This window comes from Bombus vancouverensis, chromosome 8 (assembly GCF_051014615.1).
Source record: "Bombus vancouverensis nearcticus chromosome 8, iyBomVanc1_principal, whole genome shotgun sequence".
Taxonomy (NCBI): domain Eukaryota; kingdom Metazoa; phylum Arthropoda; class Insecta; order Hymenoptera; family Apidae; genus Bombus; species Bombus vancouverensis.
Genome location: NC_134918.1, coordinates 8,449,590 through 8,465,579, shown reverse-complemented (window position 1 = coordinate 8,465,579; position 15,990 = coordinate 8,449,590). Strand labels below are relative to the sequence as shown.

The following is a 15,990-nucleotide window of genomic DNA, read 5'->3' as shown; positions in this document are numbered from 1 at the left end:
ACTAAAAAAGACATCTATGCAAAGACCAAGTTGCTTACAAAAAATATACCCTGATAAAGCTCAACCACGTTTCCAAATTCCACTCGTAATCAATAAAATCTTCAATCCCACCCCCCCCCCCCAAACTGCACCGGAAAAGGCAAAACCTATGTAAAATGCAAATAAATCTAAAAAGAACCGAACACTATGCTGATCATCCTCCTTATAACCCGCCAAATCTTCAACCTCCGCGGATTACACGTAAGAAAGCAAAACCCGCGTGAAAGCTACATTGATCTGAAAAAGTCGTTCACGCCGTACGATGAATCGCACGAAGGAAACGTGTTCTTCGTCAACAACTCTCGGTAAACGACTCATCGAGCGACAGCTCGGCCCATAAGTATTCCCTTAATCGACCCGACCGTCTCGTGAGAACTGGCCACAATGTTTTCGTGGCCGGCTGAACGGCCTCCCCTTTCCTCCCTCTCCTCGTGGAACACCATGGACAGGGCTAAATGAGGGCCTCGTTAATCAAGATATTTACACGCGTGCACGGTCGCTGTGGCATCGATATGCAAGCCGTGGCCGCGGCTCGATCGAAGCCGCTCCTTCGTTGAAAATCCGGCCTAACGCCGCTCTGCGCTAGCGCGTTATTTATAGGCTATTCGAACGCTCCGTAGCGCCTCGCGAGTACGTGAGTCTAATTCATTTAAAGCGGATACACGCAGTCACGGGGGAGAATTCGTCCATAGGGGGAGACACGGGGAGATGGCGCGTTTCGAGAGCTCGTTACGCTGGAATGTTTCTTCGATTAGCATATCGAATTAATATTACACAGGTCCGCTGCGTGGTCCGTGTTAAAACGCGACGAATCACCAGAAAGGAGAACCTGTTGCGTCCTTTAACGCACGAAATTGCTTTGAGTGAAACAGAATGTGGACAAAGGGTTTTATGTGGTTTAAATCGGTCGATAGATACGATTTGGAAGATTTCGTACAGTTGATAGAGATCGTGAGTGGAACGAAGGGAATACGTCAGTTTTAATTGGCCAGAGAAATTTGTTTTTAGCGAGTTTAAACGGCGATTGTACGGCATATGGAAGATGAAGTCGTCGGCGAGTAATTGGCGATGTTCTGTTTTCTCGTCTCGATAAAATTATTCGCACACATTCGTACTGGCATCAGGCAGTCGTTTTCAATAGTTGCGGATTTGTGTGGCACTTGTTCGTGGCTAATAATCATTTCCGATTACCGATTATTCTGTAGATTACGTTTCAGACGTATTGCTTACTCGATACGACGTAAAATTATAACTTGACTTTGCATATTTAGCCTATAACGATTACGATATAAAGTTGAAATTTCATTTTACTGACTCTTAAACGAATCTTGTCCAATTTAAGGAACGATCGGTATATAAAGAAATTATAACGAACATAAACGAGTAACACGATCGATTAAGGAAAAAGAGGAGTAACTTGCTCCCAATGATTCCACTTTCAGAGAACTTTTTTGGGATTAAATGAGCGATCAGCGAAGGCTCCTTTTTTCTTTTTCATTGTGGCCATTAGCAGTTCCTCTACGAATGACGCAGCTTACCTGTCTTGTCGCGGAGATGCGACGTTAATGCGCTTTTTGTGTTTTCGCGAAAGAAATTTATCGCGCCACCCGCTGGATTTATCGCGCCTCTCCCTGCCATCGTTTCTTCTAACCCTTGCAGTTACGAACGACGAGCGCACTCGAAGATCTTCGTTGGAAACTTTCTGCTTTTCCTTTCTTCTGTTATTTTTGCGAATATAACAATCGATCCGAAACTACGCGATATTTCATACAGATAAAAAAAGGGTGAAAATAAAATAATTCAATCAAACAAATTCAGTAACCTAAAAAATTTCAATTTCTCTTATCGCAAGCTAAAAAATCTCAATTCTTTCCATCCTAAACCGAAAACAAAAAGGATTCCTCCTTTTTAAATTCTACCTTCGCAAATCGAAAGATTCCAATTCCTTAGGTCGCAGACCAACGAGTATCAATTCCTACATCGAAAAACACAAAAATTCCAACTCCTTGCACCGCTAACCAAGAAACTCCAATTGTCCTTAGCGTAAATCAAAAAATTCCACTTCCTACCGCTGCAAATCAGAAAATTTTCTTCCATACACCAAGAAACAGCAACCTCCTATATCGTAAATCACTTTAACACAAAAAAAAGAATTAAAATTCCAATACGTCCACAAATCCGCAAGCAAATTTCCGAAAGCGGCACGTCCCGCGTGATTAATTAACATTCTCAAGAGCGTATCGCGCGTGGTTAATTAAACTTCGCGCGATCACGGCGCGAAAAGCGTCGGAAAACTAATCTTTCTCAATTACCAATGGAACGGAGGCAACCGTTGGTCCCTTCTGGCTTATGTCCATGGCGCCCCAAGGCTTTCCTCTCGCGTGCTGATCAAACGGCCCCTTAAATCACCGGCCACGCTTTTCCCCTAATTAACGATGATCCGCTCGTCAGAGACGTGACGTGGGGAAGAGGGTGGCGCGTTCCTCGCGGCCGATTTACACGCGAGATTCGACTACCGTTCGGTGGTTTTTCAGGGATCCTACGCTGGATGGATACGTGACGGGTGTACGGTATACACCCCCGGCTCGGTTTCACGGCATAGAAAACCTTACCGGCTCTTTGTCGCCTTATTCCTTTTCAGGTTTCGGTTAAAATCGACATGCAGGACAGGCAACCGTACGCTTCTGTCGCCACGACAGGATGCGACTGCTCGTCTCTAATGAAGTAATTCGTGCGCAAAAACGTCGCGCGGTACACGGTGAATTATTCATCGGCCGCGGGATCGCGCTGGAAAACGTTCCGCCCTATAGGCGAGGATTCGACTGCGACTCGAGGACGTGGCTTTTCCTTCTACGTGGCGTCGTGTTATCGTTTTCTTCTTGCGCATGCGGGGATTGATTTTAAATTGGTTGTTTGTGCCCGTCAATTAAGAGTGTTTTGTTGTAGTGGTGATTAGGGCGACGAGGAAGAGTGGTTATTAACGTTTAGAATTTAAATGTGTATTAATTTCTTTAAAAGGATAATTGCAAGGTAACGTCGTATTTAACGTTGTTGCTTTTTCATATTAGATGAACGTATTAATCGAGCATGTTCTACGATCATGCTATATCGATCATGTTAGCCGATAGGAATTAATTATATTTCCTATCTCTAAATTAATATAGTTTGTATCAAACTAAGATGTATAATTACATGTATGTATATAATGGAGAATTACTTAAGAGGGGCTGAAGATTTTATATTTTCGTTCTTTTGTAGCATTATATAAAGTGGAAGAGAATATGTCCTTTATAAGAAGTTCAACACGTGTCAGAAAAGGATTCGATATGGAATTTATGAAGCTACGTCAGACCCTTGGGCTGTCGGTTATTGTCAGCAGCTGCCATATAATAACGCTTGTTTACTGTGCTCGATGATTGATATCTCGTACCAGCTATGCATATCAACACAATAAATCTTGCGCGGCAAAACAATTGGGATTCACATAGTTTATGTGGTAATACTTTTATCGCGATTCAATATTATACGCTGCTTGGAACACTGTGCAACTAACTATGACGAAAATCCTTCATGTCTAATAGCCTCCGCTTACTTTCTATCCCGAGATTAAGTACTTTGTCCTTTGGACCATACTTTATTATTTGTAACACGGGTTCATTCATTTCAATCCGTCAACCAATTATTACTTTCGCTAGCGAGGATTATTATTCGCAGGATTTTTATCTTATTTGTTTAAAATAATACCGAATTGTTCTTACTATTAGAACTACTAAAACTAAGTCCTTATACTTTCACTATACGCTGTATTATAATTATAATTCAGCTTAATATGTTTCCGATAAACACAAAAGTAGAAGATCTAACACACGAAATGATACAACATTAGGATTAGAGTTGCTGCTGTATCCTTTAATCGCGTCAATAGACTTCAACATCATAAAAATGATAAAAACTTTCGAAAATGTAAAAAATTGTTAAGGTCTAACATCGCTAGTCGATCGAACGACCTTACCTTCTTAAAGAACCTAAACATTCGATCGTGGAATCACGACTGCCACTCTCCAGGCCCAAGCAAATACACAAAAAGCCTAGCCGTTAGATCACACAATCCCATTTCGTGATCCCACGATAAATCACAAACTCTCCACCTTCTCTCGCCTCTCATCGGCAACAATCACACCCTATCCGATCTCCGGAATTGACTCAATATTTGCGCAACGCGTTAAGACGTTGCCGAAGAATAGCCAGGACACATCGTCGAGAGACATTCCGTGCCGTGTGGGAAGTAACGATCCGTGGAGATGAAAAAGGGACGAGGCAGAGCGGCGCGGCGTGCAAGTTCTCTCTTCGTGGCAGCGGCGAAAGAAGATGGAGAGGAAAAGAGGGGTCGAAGGAGGGACAGGCCCCAGGTAGAGGAGGAACGAATATCGTGGGTACACCGAGGGCCGTGACTAATGACTCTATTGACGCTCGGACAGAGAAGTTGGAACCAGAGGAGAACCGAAGGTCGTTTACCGGCACAGAGGAACCGACTCTCCGCTTCTCTCCGCTTCGCTCTAACTTTCTCGCTCTTGCTTGAGTTTCTCGGGGCCATCGATGACTCTCGATGGCCTCCTCTTGCCGAGTCGCTCGTTATCTCCGGAGGAGCTTCGAAAAGGAAGGTCAGAAAGTGTCGCGGCTGACCTTTCGGTAATGAAGCTAATGCCGAACTCGACGGGTGGCTGTGGACCAACGTTTCTCACCATGGTCACGCTTCTCGTGGCTGGCTTTTTCATCTTCCTTTTTCTTTTTCAGCTGGACAGAGTTGCATCGATGGTTATTAGATATCGAGATCGCTTTGTAGCGAGGGAACTGAGGAAGCGACGTAGTAAGTGATATAAGTGCTGGGCGAGATTTTTGATAGTAATCAGACATGTGCGTTTGGTAATTTGGTATGTTACTGTCAGTCGCGAAAGTATTTGTTTAAGGTGTAAGGTGTTGTATGAGAAAAGGACCAATTAAGAGCATTTTAAAGGCAAGATAAAAGTTGTACATGAAATATTAATATAATCCATACCTAGTTTGAAAAAATGAGATTGTATGAATTTGCAATGATCATGTATACCGCATATGCTATTGGACGAATTATTTCGTAATGTTCAAGCAAAACTACTAGAAAAATCCTGCGAAATTACAGAGTAGTAAGAACAATCAATAAACTCATAGCGAACAAACCATTTGCTCAATAAGTCCAAATAAACGGACTTCCACTAAACTCATCCTACCACGAGACTTTCACCCACGTCCAAACAAAAGCCGAATGTCCACTGAAGCAGAAACCATGTCGAATTCCAAAAACAAAAAACCCTTTCAATCACCCCTGTGCATACAAGAAATCGATTTCCAAATCGCTCACGTAATTCCCCTTCAACGAACGCAACAAAAGATGATACAACGTCTCGAAGAAGCAGAAAGAAAAAAAATAGCGATCCAGGAGAAAAACACTCGTTTCATTAATCCCATTCACCCCGTTGCTCGATACGCGATCGTTCGAATCGAATCGCTTTTTGCCCGAGACGTTTCGCCTCGTCGAAAGTTTCGCCCTCGTGGTCGGAAACGATGAAGATTTTAGTTATGCCCTTCCTCCCCTCGCTCTGCTATTTCTCTCCAAATTGAAGAAGCCGCTACGTTTTGTCACGCTTTTTAGGCAGAACGCTGTAACGTGGCCGTGATTGCCTCGTACAATTACCTTCTCGGCTGGTTCTCGCTGGGTTCTCTTTCTCCGCGTCACCTCCGCGGGCCCCATCGGACCCGCTCGTTTTTCTATCCCCACCGGTGTGTACGCACACCTACAGCCTAATGTACAACACGGTGCGAGCAAGGCATAAAACGACCAGGCCCTCTTTTTGCCCGGACGCCACGCTTCATTCCGACCGGGCGAAATTACCGGTCGTCTCTTCCTTTTGGCAGACCGAGAGAGAGACCCCGGGCAAACCCGTCACCCTGCCCTCGATCCCGACTCCCATCGCACTCTATATACCCGCCAACGTCGGATTAAGTTCTTCTGAGAGCCTCACGAATTTCTTATTCCCAGACAAGTATCGTCAATTTTTCGTCGACGTGAATTCATCGATGTGAATTCGTTGTGAATTCGTGATCGCTCCGTGTTTATACGTACACGGAGTTGCCTAACCTCTCGGGTCACTGGCAATATCGCGAATAAAATGCAGCCATTGTGCGTTGCACAATGTCATACACATTTGGTGTAGACGTCTCAGCAGTATAACTCAACTTTCTCCTCGGAGACACATCTAGTGTCTACGAAAACGTATCAAACGTAGCCTATCTGTGCTTTTAAACAACCATTGCTAAAACATATATAGAACGCTTGTCGAGGAAAGCTTTCATATTTCGATTTATATTTTCGCTAGTGCGACTAAAGAAACGCAACTTAGGCAGAGATTCGTTTCACTCTTTAGTACCTTGGATATTTTATACATTTTTCTGTATTACATATATCCTGCGCATTTCCCATAAACGCGTAAAGATCCAAGCTGTAGCGATGACTAAATTTATGTAACAAATAACGTTCTTCGTAAATTTGATAAATAATGACAGAAAAATGTAACTTCCAGTATAACGGATATCTACATAAGTCAGAATACTTCAAGTTCCGCCGTCCGAGAGTTAAACAATTCCTGCCCCTCGTCCCCGCAACTCGTCCTATTTCAACCACCCCACCGCCCTCCGAAACCAACGTTTCACTAACATAACACCGCGAAATCAATCAGAAGCACCTCGGGACACACTCTCACCGATACATGAGTACAGCAGAACATACACTAGCGAAGAACCGACTGGAAGAAGGATCTCTCGAAACGAGTTCGAAGGCATGAGGATCGCGTGTGCTGGAGGAACGGAACAGCGAGGAGCGACCAGGGCTACGGGGGTGGGGGATCGACGCGTCGTCGTTAATTTCCTCGAGGATCCCACGAAGCAGCGTGGCCAGGCGTCGCGAGCGCGAACAGCGTCGTAATAGCGCGGCGTGTGCTCGCGCGAAGCAAGGTCGACGCGAGTGCGAGCTTACAACATTCCCCCGTTCTCCTCCGCCTCCAACTCATTCGATCTCTTCCTTCGTCTCTTCGCCATCGTCCTCCTTCTTCCTCTTCTTCCTCCCTCGCCTCCTCTCGATCCACCTACCCCCGTCGTGGTCGCGCTAATAAAATGCTGCGCTTGGCTCGTTCGCTTCGCGCTCGCTCCTCTCGCGAGAAGCCCCTCTTTACATTTACATGGCCGGCTCCTCGAGGCCGCTCGCGAGGACATCGCGCTCATGAATTTATCCCGTGAGTCGTACGGAGAGGGAGGAGGCACGAGATGATAGCCGGATAACGTTGGCGTATCATTGGACCAGTTCTTGGAGACGCGAAACGCGACCCGCACGGTGAATCGAAATGGCAGGAATTGTCGGTGTGTTTGCGCTGCTTCTTTTGGGTTGGACTGATGGTTGTTGCTTAGTTTGTACAACGGAGGTGGGTGGTTCGAGAAGGTTAATTGTTTTGGCGAGTTGACTCGTTGAAGTACTTCGTTAAGTGGGTGCAAGTGATATATTCTTATACATTGTCAGAAACTCTGTTTTGCTGAAAATAAGCAAGAGATATTTGAGAGTGAAACGACTGAAAGCATCGGCGTGTATCTTTTGTTGCTTCCGAGTTGAGCTGAATTGGTGGTTTTGTAGTGCTGATGGATGATCGAAGGAGGGATCGTTTCGTGGAACGAGTTTATGATGTGCCGCACAGAGTAGGTGGAAGGATGTAAGTGATATCGTTAGGTGTTTCAAGAAATTTTATTTTGTCGAAAATAAGGAAGCGTTCAAATATTTTTTTAAGTGGTACTAGAATTGGTTGAAGAATAAGTTGAATAGATTGTGAAGAAGATTAGGTTGGTAGTATTAGAACGTGGAATAACAGTAACGTTTTCAGAAACAAATTTATTAACGTCAGATGTAAGTAATTATTTTTTTATTTGCCTGAGAAAATTGTATATGCAGAACAGATTACAATATATTAATGGTAATTAAAGCAATTTAAGTGATACCAATCAAAAGGTGCAGCTGCCGTAAATCGAATTACAAAAGAACGACTTCAACTTCCTACTAACAGCCGCTCGTATCGAACTGGATAGTGCGTAAAGTAAATGTCTGTAATGTAATTCAATTTACCATGTTCTTATAAATGTTGTCAACCTCTTTCCTCTACCAGTAACTTATAATATAGCTGTCAAGAAATTCCAGCAATTCTCGAGAAACCATGTGTACAAGTCACAAATAAATGTAATATGTTTCGTAACATTTTTTAAAGGCAGCAGTATCGAATCCAATACAGAGTCCTTTTGGATCGTTTAAATTCCAGAAAGCAAGCGAATCGAACGCTCCTGCATCGTGATCGGCCATTTTCCCCTCGTTGAACGGTCAACCGAACCGTCTGGCCGCTCGTAAAGCCGGTTGATTTATTCAACGGATCAGCGTGGAACAGCGACTAATTAGCGCGATTAGCTTGCGCCACACGATCTTCGTATTCGTACGCGGTTGATCGTTTCGCGGTGCATGAATGGACGCCTTCGAATAGTCAGACTAATACCTGAAACCTGGCCGATCGAGCAAGTAACGAGCGATCACGTTGAAAGGTGAGTAATATCTAGTTACCACGAGCCGTTCCACACGCTTCGTCGTATTTTACGAACGAGCACAGCAGAGGGACTCGATAGTAACACACGACCGATCATTATATCGAAGTTGACGCGTCGTTGCCTTTCAGCGAACCTGACGGCGAATTAACGATGAGACCAATTAACGATGGAAGAATGAGGAGAGCAAAGTATGGGAGCGAACGGTTTTTTAACAGAGATCGAGGAAGGTGGTTGAAGGATTCGAAGGTTGGTGGACGACGTTCTGCAGCTTGAAGATGAATAAGGGGACTAATTAACGAAGGAGAACGAGCAGAGGTGACTATGAAAGATAGGAGGATGTTGTGTAGGACTGTTTTTCACAACCAATAACGATTGTGATATTTCTGTATTGACATATCGTAACACATGCAATTACCATTATATTTCTTTTAATCTTCTTCTTCAACCATTGACGTAAGCAGTTCTCTGATATTATAAGTTATAGCGTAGAAGAATACGCACGATGTAGGTACAATAAAATTAAAGAGGATATCGAACCAGTTTCATCTAACGTCACAAGGACCTAAAAGAAAAAAAGGAACAATGACCCCTACGTCCAAAGATAATACATAATTCACACGTATCATAAAACACCTCAAACTCCTAATCCCTTCAAATCGCGCATCAACCTAAAATTTCCTACCCTGCAAAAATTGGAATTCCTAAAAACCGAGTGCCTCGACCCCGCTCGTTTCCCATCAGAATCGCCAATAGTACGGTTAAGGAACCAAAGAGACGGTCTCGGAGCTGGCTCGTTTCCCAAACGTCTCAAGCTCGACCCCTTGGGGGCTCCACCCCCGTACGCGCTGCGGAAAGGGGCATCATAAAGACCCGACTAAATTACACGACGCGCCATCGAGCGCATTCAATTAGAGAGGATACTTTACAGCGAGCAAGCGAGGCAAAACGCGCGCGTCCAGGGTTGATCCGCCCCTGGTGTGTACGATCGCGCACAGGTTGCATCCGGACAGCGCATAGGTGCCCACAGGCTCGTTCGTTTGTGTAAAGAGAGGATATCATACACGCAGGGAATGTGTACACGTGTGTGGGTGCATTTCGTGGTAGAAGGTGGTGGAGGTGGAGGTGTGTCGACAATCAAGATTACGTGGGCGGATACACGCGCAGCCCAGCGCCGCCGGCCTGACTCTGTCCTGTCCCGCTTCTTCTTCTTCTTCTTTGTCGTCCATCTCTTTCTTCATCTTTTCTTTCGCCTTCGTCTTTTGGTCTCCTATATCGTTCCTCCTTCGCCTCCATAGGTTTGTTTCGTTTCACTGTGGTTCGTTCCATGTTCTGCACGGTCGTCCGATGCCTACACTATTTACAATTCCCGCGGCGTGCCATGCAAGTGCGCGCATCAGTCGCACGCTTTAGGGCCACTCTAGATCACTCTCCCTCTCGACCACTTCTCCGATTAACTCGCATCCTGACGCACAGGATCCGTGCTGACGCCGTGCTTCCTCGTTCTCCTCGCAAAGCGGAATGCGCAGAACTGTACGTGCATTCTGGTGAAGGGAATGTGAGATTAGGAAAGTACAATATTCGCAAGTTAGGGAATAATTAGAGAGAAGATTTCTTCTGCGGATTTGTTGAATTTTGGGGGTGTGAGTTGACGAAGAGATTCGAACAACGAAGTCAATTGAGTTTTTAGCGAAATAATTTTTTAAGGCGTATAAATATGTACGTCACGACTGGTATCAAAAATACAACAAACAAGTAAGTATTAAATCGTTCCAATCAAAAAATGAAATAACCTAATACACGATTGTTTTGTCATTATAGAAACAACGATAAAAATCTTTGAAACTTCAACAGTCTCGATAGGTGCCTTAATAGTTACAAGAAGAACTATACACGCTAATCTCTCATGCTCTTCTAACATCTCGATACACCCAAAAACTGTATAATCCAATATAGAATTAACTCGTCACTGAGCGATGACACCATTGAAAACAGCCAGCCAGCAAAACGTTACACCATATACAATTCCCCTTTCATCCAGCCCACAAACGACCAATCCCAGTCTTTGTTCCCAGCCATTCGTTTGCGGGAAACCGCGTGTTTACGCGATTCCATATTAAATCTGCGTGGGTGACCTGCTTCCCCCTTGTGTCTCCCCCCTTCCCTCTTCTTCTGTGTGGCTCGGAGAAAAAGGGTGCTCCGACAGGGAGAAAGCGGGAAACAAATGAAGGGACGAGAAGCATAATGGTGCGGTCGTGAAACGGGGAAGGGTGGGTGGAGGAGCCAGGAGAGGGATAAGAAATTGGATAAGAACGTAAGGAGGAGAGATCGGTGTGCGCGCGCGACTAAATTTCTGCCTGTCTGCGTGCGCGTGTGCGTGCAACAGGGCCAAGGGGGACCCGGCCAAAGGGAGGGGGGAGGGTGGGAAGGGGGATGGAGGCAGGTTGGATCCAAGGTGGAGGATTTATGAACGACCGAAACAGGCTGCGAACCCTGGTCCCCTCGCTGTGCCAGCCTCCGCCTCTTTTTGCTTTGTATTTCGACCTTAGCGCGAGTAGAGTGTATATATATATATACACCTGGTTCTATACTCCCCCGTTTCTCTGGAACACTGCAAAAAATACAACTTTCCTTTTCTACGTTTGGACTTTCGGAGAGCAGTATAGCGAAGTGTATCGCGCGACGTACGACTGAGTAGCGAAGTTTTCTGGAGTAAGATCTTTGAAGAATTCCTCCTTCAACGCGCTAGTTTCTTGAAATAAAAGTCCTTCCCTTGACTCTTCGTATTTCGGATACTAACAATTCTTGCGAATTTTCTCCCTGATCGTTCATCTCTGGGAGAGTAAGAATTCTTGGCAAATATTTTCGCGAATCAGAATCTTTGTAAGTATTTTCTTCGGCTTCGTGTCTTTCGAGGATAAAATGTATATATAAAATTTACGAGCTTTTTCCCCGATCTCCAATCCCTTAAGTGTAAAAATTGTTATCACGGAGTAGATTTATCGATCTCGATCAGGTTGATGTAATGACTTGAAAAAAGATCGTTCGATGTCGAGGCTGGTGTTTGGGAAACCGGTAATAAGCCTGGCGGCCAGGGCCGTTCCGTAATACGGAAGCACCGCGAGCAAAGATCCGCGATAGGGGCTACCATCATCGGCTCCCGTCATAATTCCGTAATTCAAGGATCCGTAGGTTTATTGAGACGGCAGCACGGACACTCTTAATTAACGCGGGGCTACTCTCGCCGCGGCCCAATCGGTCCTCGGGATCTAAAATCAATTTAGATCCTTGCTGCACGATACAGCTTCCCCCTTTAGTCTCCGCCGTGCTGATTGTCCGGGTAGCATCGAGAGAAGCGAAGAAGAAACGCAAAGAGAGAGAGCAAGATCAGCAAGGGGCACACACGCCGTGGCCTACGGGCCGCAATCTACGAAGCAAGGGACGAAGATCGACTGTAGAACCCAAGGAAGAGTACAACATTCTGAAGCCGGTGTATACTCGTTCACAGAATCTTCCCCGACGTTGTTTATGACGTTAGGAACGTTTACGATCTATGTTCGATGCACGACTCTTAAGCGATTTATTTCAATTTCACTTTTTGGTAATCGAAGGAGAATCAAGTGATTTCTTTACCATCAATCTTACCTTTCTTTCCTTTATAAAGTTCATTTACACAGTTTGGAGAATCCGTTACACGTTCAAAAAATTGACAAGTATCATCAATCTGACTCTATCACCAAGAGCTCGATGCTCTTGGCAAACACTGATAGATATATTCACTTCAAAACGGTGCCAAACGCGAATCTAATAGCTTCACCAAGAATTTACTACCATCTTCCATTCTCACCAAATCTCTCTCTCTCTCTCTCTCTCTAACCCCATTCCAACCCCGAATCTTTAATTTTTCCACCCAATCCGCTTTGTTAGACAAAGTCGAAGATTGCAAGTAAAAAGGGCGATTCGCAAATGATTTACCGTAGGAACATCGTTGAAACGACGATACGATATATAGAAACGCTCTTCCTCTGATTAACCATCCTTTTACTATAACCAACCATTACCTTCGTCTCTACTCCAATCTCTTCATCCAATTATCTCCATCAAACGAACCTCCGCCACAAAGTGCCAACTTGCCTTCTGCAAACATCGCTTGCTCCACACCGTCCACATGCGTCCATGAGCCGATATCTCAAAATTCATACGTCAAAGAGTCGCTACCCCCCCCCCCCCCCTCTCCTCTTCAAGGGGAGAGAGTTGAACACACGAGCAGTAGGACGAGTTCCCCGCGAGCGTAATAACTTAATTACGCGATGGCTTGGCCGGATAACGTTCGGGTGTTGAGCGTGAGGGCCACGGGAGGTTAAGACAGGCCCACAAACTTTTCGTACCGCGCGACTGAAGGGTTCAGAGTGGGGAGGACCCGTGTGCTTGTGGACCCAGAAACGACGAGGTGAGGTAGAAGGGCCGCGGACCGGATTGTGGGTACTACGAGAAGCGTAGGCGTCTTGCTCTTTGGCCCGCGGGGGGTTTTTTGTGGGGCGGACAGAGCCGCATTCTCTTATTTATTACCCGGAATATTAAGTTACCCACGTTACCACGGGGCACCGCGAGGCCCCCATGGATTCTAACCACCAGCACCACCGCCAGTGATGGGCACACGATCCTCTCTCTCTCTCTCTCTTTCTTTCTTTCTTTCTTTCTTTCTTTCTTTCTGTCGAGGTTTCTCCGGTGATTTAATCGCGCCCAACCTTCTACCGATCGCTTTGGTGAGCTAGTGGAATTTAATCGTTCATTAGCCGGATGAAGTACGTTCGTTAAGCGAGCATGCAAGAGGTTAATTGACGAATTAGCTTGAATTATGGTATTGGTGGCTGGGTGATTGACGCGTGAAAATTGTCCATCTCGTTTGGGTAATGGATGGTTAGCGAAGATGCTGAAAGGGTAGATGATCGTGGTGCTCGTTTGACGAGCATTGTGCTGGATGTTGAATGGGTTGTTGTACGTTTTAGTTAAGCATGTGTAATTAGGAAAATTTTGGGAAATAAGGTTAGGGCAAGATCGATACAATGAATCTTACGATAAGTTTATTAACATGCTGCTTCAAGTTTCACCGCTGAACAGTTTTGTCAAACACGGCTCATTTACATGAAACGTCATTCGGACGAGATAAAACTCGACGTAAATTATGAACTCTTCAAGTATCAACCTTCAAATGTCAAGTGATTCAAATTGACATAGCCATTCTCGTTTCTTTTGTATTCAAACTTTCGCGGTCTTTTAATAATTGACTCATTGTTTTGTGATATCGGGTCATACTCTTGATACTTCATGGCTGAATTTATTTGCAAAGAAGAATTACATTCGAGATGAATCTTCAACTACAATCACAAATGTCGTTTAAATTTTTATTTTTGAAGACCATTATCATTCAGATTCTCGTATTAGCCACAGATACATTATTCGGCTAAACGATAAATATATTTCTATCCATTAAGATTCATCTTAAGTTTTAGTATATGATATCTTCTCTACAAAAACACGAGAAGAAATATCTTTGCGTCTTCTCAAAAAATGATTCCACAAAATATTCGGTCATTCAAATGTTAGTCAAAACGTATTAGCATAAAGGAATTTCGTTGAATGCGAAAATATAAACTAGTTTAAATAAAATATCGAATGTGACTTGGGCCACACACGAATGCTTCCAGAAATTAAACCGAAGAAATTAAGCTAAATAAATCCTACTTGAAAAAAGAGAAGAATTTCCAACCTAAAAGGGAAAAACATCGTAAAGACGGAATGACGACGAATTATGTTAGAGAATACACAGAACGAGAACATTACTTATGTTATACATTTCCCTGGGACACGGAGAGCTCGTTCTTGAAAAATAAAGACATTTAAAATCCCTTGGCCTGGCCTCGAAAACGATGGAACGGTGCCGCATTATTCATCGCGGCCGATCGCAATTTCCGTTCGTCAACTTTGCCGTTGGTGTGTTATTACGGGGATAAAATATGTGTTCCCGCGTCTAAGATCAAGCCGTTCCTTTTTCACGCGTCTAAAACCCTCCTCCCTTTAGAGTACACTCGTAATTTACAATTTAGACCCTTCCATTTCCTCTGTAATTACGAAACGCCCGGCAATCCCGGTCGCTTTATGATACGAACCGGCAGATGTTCCCGTCCAACTAAGTCGCACGCAAAAACGCCATCGAATCTCGCGCGCGTTCCGGCCTCTTCTTCCACGCGAAGAAGATTATCACCTCATCGCGCTCGCGCGCTCGCGCAAAAACCGCGACGCGACATGGGACACGACGCTCGATCGTTGCTTTTGTTTCGTCATTAGAATGGCAGAAGCTGAGATTTATGTCGATGATTCTGCGACGATTACGTCTGCTAATAATCGTATTTCATTCTTTCCTTCGATTATAGAGGAACGTTATGCATAAGGATGCATAAAAATCGAATAACGAATCGTCGTACGGTAATGATAGCAATTAGAAGCGAAATAGTACCGTGGAGGGTGAAGACATAGAATATAAAGATGAAGGTAGATGAAAGTCATTTGGGAGTTAATCGAAGGTAATTCCAGGATCATTTCGAAGGTAGTTTGGAAGTTGATCGAAGGTCAATTGGAGGTAAATGCAAGGTAATTTTCAAGGTTAAGCGAAGCTCGTTTCAAGGTCAATGCGAGGTTGGTCGAAGGTTAAATGCAGGCGAACAAAAGGTGACTTCAAGGACGATCAAAGGAGATTCGAAAGTCATTCCAAGATAGATTAAAGACATATTTCAAGATGGTTCTAGGTATAATCGAAAGTCATTCATACATAATTCAAATTCTGTTCTGAGAAAAAAAAGTGGTCTGAATGTCTTTTCCTTGTGTCTTAATCATAAATATGAGTTTTTTTTGTCTAAATCATAGATTGAGTCGGTGAATACGGTATAAGAATGATAATTATGATTTCCTGATTTTTATGTTAATTGCTAGAAAATAAATACTTTAGCACAAAGATACAACAGGGACGACCTGTTATATAAATCCATGGAATTTTCTAAGAATCATAATGATAAAAATAATAAAAAATAATAATTCTCCAAGTATTCAGGATGTCAACGAAATTACATATTTAATCCGAACAATTTTTAATCACGTAGAATTGAATTGTAAAACCGAAAAGTGTGACTTGTCATCACGTTTTGCTCGTATAGTCTTCATATATAAAACCTACTGCAGCAGGTGTTTCGCACTGCACCGTGCGAGGATAACATAAAAAAAGAAAGAGAGTAC

General features: G+C 44.0%; 1 protein-coding gene and 1 long non-coding RNA gene across 4 annotated transcripts in view; one reads left to right on the top strand and one right to left on the bottom strand.

Annotated features, from left to right (window-relative positions):
- The window catches only part of ci (transcriptional activator cubitus interruptus), a 145,834-nt gene that overhangs the window by 33,797 nt on the left and 96,047 nt on the right, over nt 1-15,990 (bottom strand). The gene's annotated exons all lie outside the window — the stretch shown is intronic.
- LOC117162658 (uncharacterized) lies at nt 7,288-9,239 on the top strand. 2 transcript variants are annotated; one of them, XR_004465290.2, is made up of 3 exons: nt 7,288-7,829; nt 8,427-8,700; nt 8,832-9,239. It is a non-coding gene; the product is annotated as an uncharacterized LOC117162658 (long non-coding RNA). The 2 variants fall into 2 exon arrangements; XR_013059032.1 differs by having other exon boundaries at nt 7,288-8,020.